Source organism: Panthera uncia, chromosome B1 (genome assembly GCF_023721935.1).
Source record: "Panthera uncia isolate 11264 chromosome B1, Puncia_PCG_1.0, whole genome shotgun sequence".
Lineage (NCBI taxonomy): Eukaryota > Metazoa > Chordata > Mammalia > Carnivora > Felidae > Panthera > Panthera uncia.
The window spans coordinates 20,206,266-20,217,892 of NC_064811.1; the positions used below are offsets into that span (position 1 = coordinate 20,206,266).

Sequence of the window (11,627 nt, forward strand, 5' to 3'; positions counted from 1 at the left end):
CCCCCCCCCCTTCCCCTTTCTTCGCTTTCCTCCCCCGCCCCCCTTCGGGCGCTCTTCCTGTCCGCGATCCCTCTCTCCCCTCCCTCCGTTCCCCTTTTTCCCTCTCTCCCATCTCCCCCTCGCACCTTTCTCTTCCTAACCCCCTCTTCCACTTTCTGCCTTCTCTCCCTGCCCTTCTCTCCCTTCCCTCCCTCCCCTTCTCGTTCTATACCCCGCTCCCGCGTCCTCCCGCTCCCACCCACTCCTTCTGCGGGTCCCGCAGCCCAGTTCCCGCCGGTGCAATGGGTTTTGTTTCCTTGCTTTTTTGGCGAGGGCGCCATTCCCGCTGGGCGCAGGGCGACTGTGCCCCCTGCAGTTGCGCCACGCAGCGGCGCAGCTTCTAGTCTTTTAAGGATGGATTTTGACCCCTGCCAACCTCCACCTGTCCACCTGCAGGGGTGGGGCCGCCTCCCTGCGGGCACATTTTTAACCCGGGTTGCGCCCGGCCCTGCCGGCTGGTTCCCGGCACGTTCTGGATGTTTCCCGAGGGTTTTGTGCGGTGCCGCCGCCGCCGCCGCCGCCGCGCTCTTTGTTTTAATTGTCCAGAGTATCGGCGCCCAAAGCGGGTTTGCATTGGATTTGCAGCCCTGTGCCCCGGTTTCCACTTCGGACCGAGGAGAAAACGAATTAATTAGGTCAATGCGATTGTACTGAAGCCCTAAACGAAAGGGTGAGGCTCGTGAAGCGCACACTTTTTAGAATAAATCCAGGCACACCCTCGGCCGTGGGGCCCAGATTGGGACTGGCTGTTCGCGGATACGGGTCCTGCCGCCAAGCGCAGGGGCACGGCTGGCCCTCGAGTCTTCCAGCTTGCGGCCGCCCTGGTGCTCTGGAAAGCGCTGGGCTGTGTCCAGAGGTTCAGACAAGTGCTTGGGCAGGTAGCTGTAGCTCCGAAATAGTTAACCCACGTTCGAAAGTTCTCAGAAGCTTCCCTTTGGCACTGGTGGATTTGTGCGTATTGGAACTAACAATGATTGGGAGCCTGGAAGGACATGGCCCTTGCCCTCTGGAGATGCCACCACGGTAGGGCAAGTCGCGGCAGGCGTCAGGAGAGTCTGGCCATACAGATGGAGTGCCCAGGGTATGCCCTCGGCCGTCTCAGTACAGGCCTGGCCACCCTCAGCAACTGAGCTGAGTCATTCCTTTCTTTTTTTAGGTCACCTGAGGGCTGCGGCCCTGGGTCAGGTTCTTGGCTCCCAGTCACTCATTCCAAGGTAATGCCTTCTGTCACTGGTTCTCAAACTTCAGCCTGCATGTGAATCCCGGGGAGGGCTTATTAAAACACACGTTGCTGGACAACCCCACTAGAATTTCAGATTCAGTTGGCCCTGGGTGAAGCTTGAGAAGCTGTATGCTGGTCCACAGACCCCATTTCCAGAACCATTGGCGCGTAGATAAGGTCATTCTGCTCCTACCTCGTCCAGCAGGCACTACATTAAAACATCTGAGAGTGTCTTTGTTTGACAGCTGTCTCCAGCACCCCTGCCCCACTTCCAAAGACCCGCAGCACTGAAAATTCTCCTGTGTGATGTGGAAAATCGTTTATTCTATTGAGTGTCCAGGGGGGTTGAAAGATTTGGCAGCTTTGTCCCAGATTGTGTCCATATTATTTTGGGGGGCAGGTCAAAGTATAGACGAGACTCTTTTTTTTTTTTTAATTTTTTTTAACGTTTTATTTATTTTTGAGACAGAGAGAGACAGAGCATGAATGGGGGAGGGGCAGAGAGAGAGGGAGACACAGAATCGGAAGCAGGCTCCAGGCTCTGAGCTGTGAGCACAGAACCTGACGCGGGGCTCGAACCCACGGACCGCGAGATCGTGACCCGAGCCGAAGTTGGACGCCTAACCGACTGAGCCACCCAGGCGCCCCTATACTCTTTAATGTGTATGGAAGGAAAACTGTTGGCCAGTTCGAGAAAATGGGGCTTCACAATATTTCTGGAATTTCCGCCTGTCTTCCTGGGCCTTTCTCTGGAGTTCTCTTCCACTTCATTGCACAAAGACTCAGTTTGGCCTTCAGGGAACGAAATGGCTCCCTTAGGTTGTTTGTAATCAGGATTCATGGAATCCAAGTTTCAGAAGCCTTGTGAGTTTGAATTTACCTAACTGTAGTCGTTGTGGAGGCACCCCTTGGGGCACTGAGCTATTTTTAATGTGGTGCACCGAATCTCTTACTTACTAGGCCTCTGTTGTGCCCCTACTGTGCGCCAGGCATCACTCAACACCCCAAAATCCAGAGGTAAGAAGGTGCCCTGTTCCGTGAGGAGCGTCAGGCAGGCAGAGAACTGACCTCAAGACAATTCGGTCCTCAAAAAGGGATGTTCAGGTTGCTCTGTGGCCCAGGGCAGGGGTGTGGCAGGATTGACTGATTAATGTTGTATTGAAGAGGGGAAAGAAAAACAGAAGGTCAGGATTTCTATTCACAGTGGACTGTGACATTTTGATCCAGAAGACGGAATCGGTCATTGCCCTTGCCTCCTCTGTCCGGATCAGTAATTTGAAGGGTGTGGTCTGAGTGCAGAAGAAGACCGTTCGTTTTAAAATACCATTCTTTCCCACCTTTACAATTTATTGGTTCGAATTAAGTTTTAATGCTCCACTAACCTGGGAAGGTCCCTGGGGACTGTATCTGCTCTCACTCATCGCTGCCTTAGGGTTATCTCATCCCCTCTGAGAGACAGTGAGAGAGCAATCCCACACCTCAACGCAGAAAAAGACCGAGTCCAGCAGGAGGATGATAGCCTCTCTCTCTGCAAGGCTTATGAGGAGAAGCATCCAGAAGCCTGGACGGGTCAGGTCAGGGCTGCAGGAAAAAGGCATGACCTTCACTGAATATGCTTGCCTCTGTAAGCACGGAATGGCGTTCTAGGCCAGGAGTTCTTAGAATCTGAAATGGCATAACATCTGTAAAATCCCAGGGACCGATGCAGTTGGCTACCTATCCACTTGCCAAGTAAAAGTATTTAAAACAAACAAAAACCCCAATATACTATTTTTATCAACATTATCTCATCCAAAAGACGGTATTTTTACCGTCAAAAAATTAGGAAGGATCCAATATCACAATAAAAGACAGCTCTTTAAACGGAATATAATTTGTGAAAAATTCCAGACTTGTCATTGCCTTATTTTTTGCTACCTTCAGGCTGTCACAGTCCACGCATGGGCACTTGGAAACCACATTTCTAGGTACTGAGGATGTCTTGGGATCTGTCTTGAGGTGTGTCCCTGCAAAGACACCTGATCTCTGAGTTATAAGAGGGGGCAGGGAGGGCACTGCAGAGCAGTGAGGAAAGCGCCCTCCTACATAAACCTTTGGGCCCAGGCAAATGCCACCAGCTCTAGAGAGACATCCCTTGTGATCTCAGGTCAAAAATCAACCTGTGGTTTCTCTCTGTCCCCAGCGAACATTGCTTGTAACCCCGTGTGGCAACTGGCTAATCCTGCTTTGTATTCTGGTCGGTTTGTACACCTGTTCTCCTCAGCTCTGGGCATTGTCCCCTGGCCTTATACGTAGAAGCTTCTTAGGCATAGTCAGTCAATCAGATTGACTTCATCATCTTCTTTTTCATTTTTTTCTTTCTATCTGTCCTTTCCTTCTTGCCCCCTTATTACCTTCCTGCCTTCTTTTCCTTTTATATCCATTGTTATCTCCTCCAGCTCCTTCCTGTTAGTACACAATTTTCCCCGTGGGCAGGGTCCTCTGGAATTCTGTACCCTGCCACTTCCCATCCATTCTGCAACTTCAGATATGCGGAATAAAGATAAATGAACTGTGACATTTGCCTTTTACATCAAAATACAAGAGAAGAAAACAAAAATGGAAGAGAAGATTGCTGTCAGACCACACATTTCCCATCCCCATCGGAAAACCATGGTCTTTTTTCCTGCCAACAATGACCTTGGGGATCCAGTTAAATCCTGCCTGACGTTTTTAACATTCAGTACTTCCGTTTTTCTCACGGGGAGTGGGGGGGGGGGGATGAGAAAGCCTAGGCTTTACCTTCCCTAAATCTGTTCCTGTCTCGGTTCTTCCTTTTTTGAATCCTCCGTATGTACCAATTATTTCCTGTTTCTTCCTCTCTTAGAACATTCCACCAGGTGCCATTCTCATCCCCGGGTCCCCAGACCTCATCTTTTGAGCCTCAAGTCTCTCTGACTGCAGACTCCTTTTCCCTGGGCCACAGGGTCCTCGCTTTGAGAAGTTGTGTGAAGAGAGGATGGAAGCATTTGTGTAAGCTGGGAGTTTTTCCATGTATTTCTGTGGGGATGCGGAAGGTCTCAGAATCACCCAGTCTGTAAGCCTGGCGCACTCCGAAATGAGCTCTATTTCTGGGCCTGTCAGATGAAATGCTGTTGCTCCCGGTTATTTTTGGCTCTTTGCCCTTCTGAATAGGTGCATATTCAGCTCAATTCTCCCCCCGACCCTGAGCTGGGAAGAAGCAGGCAGCTTCCCTCAGCCAAGCCTCCTCTCGAGTCAGGAACATTTGCCCCCTTAAGCAGCAGCTATCTCAAGAGTCCTGGACTGCGCAGCGGCTGTTTATGCCGTGGCCAGGGGGGCAGCAGGGGAGTCTGCTCCCTGGCCCCCTCAGATGACTGATGGAGACCCTTGTGAGCCGAACAGCAGGTACAGCCAGGTATCCAAAGCCTCCTCGTTCATACATACAAAGGTCTGCAACCTGCCCCACTGGGCCTGGCTGCAAAAACTTCTCCTACCATCCTCAGGGCACCTGGGATGGCCAGGGGACATTTTCGGCTCAGTGAGCATAGAAATAGCTGTACACTGAGGGTCTGAGGAAGGAAGAACGCTGGGATGCAGAAGGTCAAGGGCATGTAGTTAGAAAAATATCTTCGGGTGAGCATGTTGAGAAGAACATGTGTGTGAAAAGGGTGGAGGGAGGTTGGGTGTGAGTGTGCAGATCCACGTGGGACGGAGAGCGAGGAAGGACAGCGACTGTGCACCTAGGGAGTGTCAGTGTAAATAATTGAAGAGAGAGAGTGAGTACACCTGAGACCTTGGGGAAAGCGGATTGTATCTACGAGTCCCGACAATATTTTATAACTGCATCCTGCAGTTGAAATCGCGATCCTCAGACAGGCATTAACATAGACTTAGGGCTTTTAGTCCATCCGGTAATAAACAATATCAAGTGAAATGAAATGTCAAGATGAGCTGTACTTGCATGGACACTTAGTAAGGTCCATATAAAATCAAGAAAAGCATAGAGAAAAGGAAGCTAGCCCAGGGTTCTCTTAACAGCTACTTATCTCTGCAGCCTTTGACTGAGAGACTACTTTTGAAAGTTCTTACCACGTTATCACTTGGAGGCACTAATTCACTCAATCCTCATGACAGCAGCAGCAGCAGCGGCCTCGTTTTACAGACGAAGGAACTGAGTCGTTTGAAAGATCTCAGGTCCAGGGTCATCACCAGGTGGCAGAGCTGGTTTGGTCCGAGCAGCCGTGCTCAAGGACCGGAGCTTCCACAACTACACAAAACTTCTGTAGTGACAGCGGGTGGTGGAGGGGCAAGCAGGTGTCGTGAGGTATGTCCAGGGCTCGCACCTGGGTTTGAAACGTAGGTGTGTGTCCGGGCTTCATGGTGCCTGGGGACAGACACTGCCATGTTGGACACATCTGTCTGGGGCCATCCTGCCACTCCCCAGCTATGTTGCCTTTGCCGGGTCACGAATCCTTTTTTGAACCTCAGTCTCCAGCCTCTGCAAAACTGGGGATAAAGTCACCGATCTGGCCATCGATGTGGTGTTGTGGGGGCCAGTGAGGTAGCATGGGTGAGGGTGCGTGGCAAATCGTCAAGCCCTAGACAAGAGTAAAGCACTTCTTGTGTATTTTTCAGACTCACCTACTTCCAAAAAAGGCTCACAAAGAAAGGTCCATCCCTTGTAAGTTTATGAAAAACAGAAAATAAATAAATAACCTGTCAAGGGGTTAAGGATGACCCCACCCATGAAGCACATCTCCATTATAACCCTGGCGCAGGGGAGGGTATTCCCCCAGTATTTACTCCCCGGGGGGTGGGGGGGAAGCCAGCTGCCGTGTGTCAACTCTCACCACCAGCAAGCCAGCCATGTGACGGGAGAGAGATGCTCAGACATTCCGACCCCTGTGTGGGCCAGACCTGCGAATGAGCAAATCATCCTGAAGGTTTATCCGTCGAGCCTTTACATGACTCGAACCCAGCCCTGCCCCGTTCAGCTGAAACAGCTTCAGAATCCCTAAGCCAGAACTGCCCGGCTGAGTCCTAGCAACTCACTGACCCATGAAAGGTAAAAATAAACTGTTCCGAGCCACTAAGTTTAGGGGTAGTTTGTTGACAACAGTAGGTAACTGAAACAGTGTCCTAGGCTAATATTATATTTTAACTCAACAGTGTAGTTCATTTTGAGCTCCCTGGCATTCGAAGCAACAAGGGGAGCAGGATGGATTATATGCACTTCTTATTATCTTGAGTATTAGGATTTACCTGAAGGGCTATTTCATCTGACTCGTCTCCTTGTGGTCCAATCAGAATGAAAATTAAACTATCTTCTTACATTAGAATCTCTCCGGTCTTGACCAAAATTACGGTTGTGCAAATTCTATAATCTGCCCTGCTAGAGCAAACCAAAGAATTACAGTTGTCACTGACAACAAAATGTTCCTTGCATCTGGCCCAAATCTTTCAGACGGTAGCTCAAGCCTATTTTCTCCTGTTTGGTGCTCAGTGTCTCTTCTGCCTCCTGCCTCATCCCCACCCCAAATTAAGTCACAAATGGGCTCAGTGTCTCTGGGGTCCTAAGCAGCCAAAATTAATGATTAAAATAGAAATGCTGAAAATAGTTGAAGCTGAAGCAGATTGGATGATTTATTCAAACCTTCAGGAAAAATTACTATTCAGCCCAGAATTGGAAATTGGATTTGTGGTTCCTAAGAATGCAACACTTCCCTGGCGCTAGCCCCCGAAAGGGAAAGGAAACAAACACGTAACATACATCCGTGACCGTCTTTGTGTCCTTTAGACCCAGGCTCTGGGAGGTCAGGAACCGCATCCGTGTTCTGGGTAGTGCAATGTTTAATGCCTTATGGTGCTTATTAAAGCTTGTCTTCATTAAGTGACCTTCCAAGTCTACGATAATGAAACACATAAAGCTGAGTGTGAATCGGGGATTTCTGTTCTCTCCAGTGTGACCTTGGTGAACAGGCGTTACCTGCCTGTGGGTCCCATTCTGGGAAGGCTGGTTAGCACGTGGGGTATTTGAGGTCACCTCACTTACGTAGAACCTGAATGAGGCCCAGCCAACCCTGTGAAGGTAGTGAACCTTGTCCTTGTGTCCTTGACCTTGTTTTCTGTAGTCTTCCCCCACATTTGTCTTCACACCCCTAAGCAGGACTTCCGAGTCCTCGTAGAGAACCTCTGTGTGGACAGCCTGAAGGGTAGCAGAGAGGAGCACTCTCAAATTCCAGTTGAGTTCCTTATACCACATTTTCCTAAATACTTTCAAATCACCAAGACATTTCACATCCATATTTCAGGTCACTGTCTCAACAATTCCTGTGGAATCCTGGGGGATGACCCTGTTATGGGTTGAATTGTGTTCTCTAAAAGGATATGCTGGGAGTCCTAACCCCTGGTACCTGCGCATATGACCTTATTTGCAAATAGGGCCTTCGCAGATGTAATCAAGTGAAGCTGAGATCGTAGGGTGGGCCCTGATCCAATATGACCAGTGTCCTTACAAGAAGATGGAAATTTGCTCATAGACATGCACCGAGGGGTGACAATGTGAAGACACAGAAGGAAGAAGGCCATACGAAGACAGAAGCAGAGATTGGAGCCACGAGGCCACAAGCCAAGGAACGCCCAGGGCTACCAGAAGTGGGAAGAGACAAGGAAGCATCCTTGTCTAGCGGCTTCAGAGGGAGCGTGACTTTGCCTGTGCCTTGATTTTTGGACTTCTACCTTCTAGAACTGTGAAACAACAAACTTCTATTGCTTCGAGCCACCCAGTTTGGGGCACTTTGTTCGAGCAGCCTTAGAAAACTAATATGTAAGTGTTGTCATTTTCTTATATTTTTTAATGCAATGTTATTGGATTACCTTTTTAATCCAATGTTATTGGATACCTACTGTGTACCAGACTCTGTGCTGAGCTCTAGAACTCAGACCCAAAGCTACAGGTTGATACAAAACAAATCAAAGACCTGAGCCCTCTGATGAGTTTTCTATGCTCATTCTGTCGAGTCTCAGGCTCTCCCCCAGCATCCTTACGCCCAGACACCCCCACCCCCACGCCCATCCATCACCACTGTCTGGTCTGTGCCCGTTCCCACAACTGGCTGAGACGTAGGCAGTGCTGGGCCTAGAAGCAGCTTGGGAGATCTGATCCGGCCCCGTGGCTTTCCAGGTGTACCACCTGAGGTTGAGAGGGGTCACCCTACCAGTCAAAAGGCAGCATTGAACTCCAACACGTCTTCTCACTCTCTGACTCTGGTTAATTCATGTTATGAATAAATTCAACAAACAACAAATGTTTGTCGAACGAACACTAAATTATTAATCCCTGATAACGAGAATATGTTCTGCCTCCCAGAGGTATTTGAATGTGAAACAATGCCTTAACCCAGAGGAGTGCATTTCAGATCGCGGAGGGTGGGACTGAAGGTTGGGGCGGGCAAAGCAGGACAGGGGGACCCGGGGGCAAGGGTAGGGTCTTTCACTGACCTCATATCTCATATCCTTAAAGCAACTTCGGTGTCTGCTCAGGACAGAATGGCGACCACGGAGAATTCTGGACGGGGCGGAGGAAGAGATTGCTCCCTTCTGTACTTTGAGCGGCAACAAAGGGCTATGACCGATGCCCTCTTGGATGCAGAAGGAGGCACTGGCCTCATTATATGCATACACCATGACTGCTGTCTTAAACTCCAATACTGCTGAACAATTCAGAAATAGATCCATTATAGGTCTGCTTTAGCCCCAGGGCTTTAACACGGGTCACTAGAAAATCCAAGATTGCACAGTAATTCAAACTCTTAGGAGGAAAAGGAAAAAAAAATTCTCTTCAGCACTCCCGCCTGCCCAGAGTCCCTCCCTCCAGCATCACAGGGAGCCCCTCTTCATTTCTGTAGTGCTTTAGAATAAATAGCTCTTATGTTGAACTTGAAATCTAAATTTTTTGCCAGCTATTAATTGATAAGAGAAGCTCGTTTTACCTCTCATGCTCTGTAGTAAGATTACGGTATAAATAAACTGGGTCAGGTTTAGCCGGATGGAGGTGAACTATTCTCTAATTCCCCTTAATCTCTGGTAAAGGAATAACTAGGATTTGAACGTCAACATTCAATAAGCAATTATGGCACTCCTTCAAACACGATCCAAATTAGTCTGCTGTTCCCTCAAATAGAATCCAAAGGACCTCCAAACCGTGCTCTTCGATTGCAACCTCCTTGTTTTGTTCTAACCGGTGAGAGGAGTCAGGATTGCAGGAGGGATTTGATTTGATTTATATTAATTTTTAGAGTATCAGGGATCTCTTGTTTTACTTGAAACAGATCAGGGAACGGGGTCAGTCAACAAGGGTTTTCTCGACTACTGATCACTGATGTCGACTACTGATCACTCAGCATTTCATGAGGCTGGCTTCTAGCTTTCACAGTGCATTAGAATCATTATCTAATTATTAATCTCACCCTAGAGCTCTGAGGAGCTTATGACACCCGTTGAAGTTAATGAAGGCTTTTACCTGTGGATCTGGCACTAAATCGCTGTGATTGACCGAGTGCCCACAATATGGTAGGCACTGACTGACAGAGGGGAAAAAGAATTAAAAGGAAGGAAATTAAGAAGAGGAAGAAGGAGAAGGCATCAGAGAGGAGGAGGGGCGAGAAACCAAAAGGAGATTGTAACTTCAAAACACCTCGTTAGGAAAATGGGGCAGTTAAGGAAGAACTCACCAAGTAATCTGCTTAAACTTTAATTAATTATTCATTTATATATATTTATGTGGCACACTTTCTCTAGGGAAACCAATGTGCTTTGCAAACATATTAAATAATTAACTCCCTCAAATCTGAGTGGAAAGGGAGCAAAATTACTCCAGAAGAGGACCGGCGGGGTTGATGAGTGATGGATGCGTCTGGCTTTGAAGAGGCGATCCTGTGTGATACCCACCAGAGACCGCATAACAAAAGACCTCTTCTGGGGGGTAACTATGGGTACTATGGTGATCCCTCCCCCCACCTTCCAGAAGAAGCAGCTTTTGCTTATACAGATAAATGATGCTACGGAGAGAGACAAACAGGAAGACACATAAATTGATATGATACAGAAATCCAGTATATTTTGAGGAAGGGTGCTATTAGAAGAAAGTCAAATGGAGTGCATCTTTTAATAAAATACTGCCTTTGAGACAAAAGTTAAAGTTAGGACGTATTTCGAACCAAGAACATTGAACATGGCATTAAGTAAAATGAAATTGCAATGGCCAAATGATGAGCAGCAGCGGTTAGTAAGTTGTGTTTAAACAGATGTTGACTTCCTGAAATTACATCCTCAATGCATCATTGACAGGACACTATTAAAAAAATAAAATACCTTTATTTTTAAAAAAAATTTTTTTTTTTAACGTTTATTTATTTTTCAGACAGAGAGAGACACAGCATGAACGGGGGAGGGGCAGAGAGAGAGGGAAACACAGAATCGGAAGCAGGCTCTAGGCTCTGAGCCATCAGCCCAGAGCCTGACGCGGGGCTCGAACCCACGGACCGCGAGATCGTGACCTGAGCCGAAGTCGGACGCTTAACCGACTGAGCCACCCAGGCGCCCCTAAAAAAAAAAAAAAAATACCTTTAGCACAAGTGGTTTCAACATTTCTCTGGAAAGTAGAAATGTATCTGCCAGAACAGTGGAGGGCAAAAACAAACAAAAAACTTAGGAAATTAAAAAAACACAAACTAAAAAACAAGAAGTGAAAGCGGCAGCTGTTCGGAGGCAGTGAGCATGGCCGAGGGGTGAGCGGGGCAACCATACAGGCATCAGAAGATTCGTGCCTTCTTGGGTCCAGCACTCTTGGGCAGTTGCAGGAACAGCCTTATGTTCACTGCATCTCAAAACTAGTAAATTGGAATGCACCCACGCAGGAGGACAGACGTGGTCCTTGGAGAGGTCATGGTCATTAAAACCGCAACATGCATTTGTTCGTGTACATATGACCGGAGGGCTCGGCACCTGGCAGCTAAGGCTGAGACTTGGCCAAGTGACCTGTGGGAAGTTTCAGTGTGGGAAAGAGACCAGTAATTAACAAGACCGGCCTCCTTACCTTTTTAAAATGAAAGATCCGCCTTACCCCAAGACCACTGGCAAGAAATTAAAATAAAAAAGAGGAAGGGTGGTGAGTCCAAGGGAAGAAACTTTTTTTTTTTTAATTTTATTTTTAAAATGTATTTATTTAACTTCAAGTTAGTTAACATACAGTGTAGTATTGGTTTCAGGAGTAGAACCCAGTGGCTCATCACTTACATACAACACCCAGTGCTCATTCTAACAGGGCCCTCCTCAATGCCCATCACCTACCTTTTCCCTCCTGTGA

General features: G+C 48.0%; 1 long non-coding RNA gene across 1 annotated transcript; it reads left to right on the forward strand.

Annotated features, from left to right (window-relative positions):
• Positions 1–18: 18 nt before the first annotated feature.
• Positions 19–10,851, forward strand: LOC125923557 (uncharacterized). Its single transcript, XR_007458086.1, has 3 exons — positions 19–6,326; positions 7,573–8,087; positions 8,784–10,851. It is a non-coding gene; the product is annotated as an uncharacterized LOC125923557 (long non-coding RNA).
• Positions 10,852–11,627: the final 776 nt, after the last annotated feature.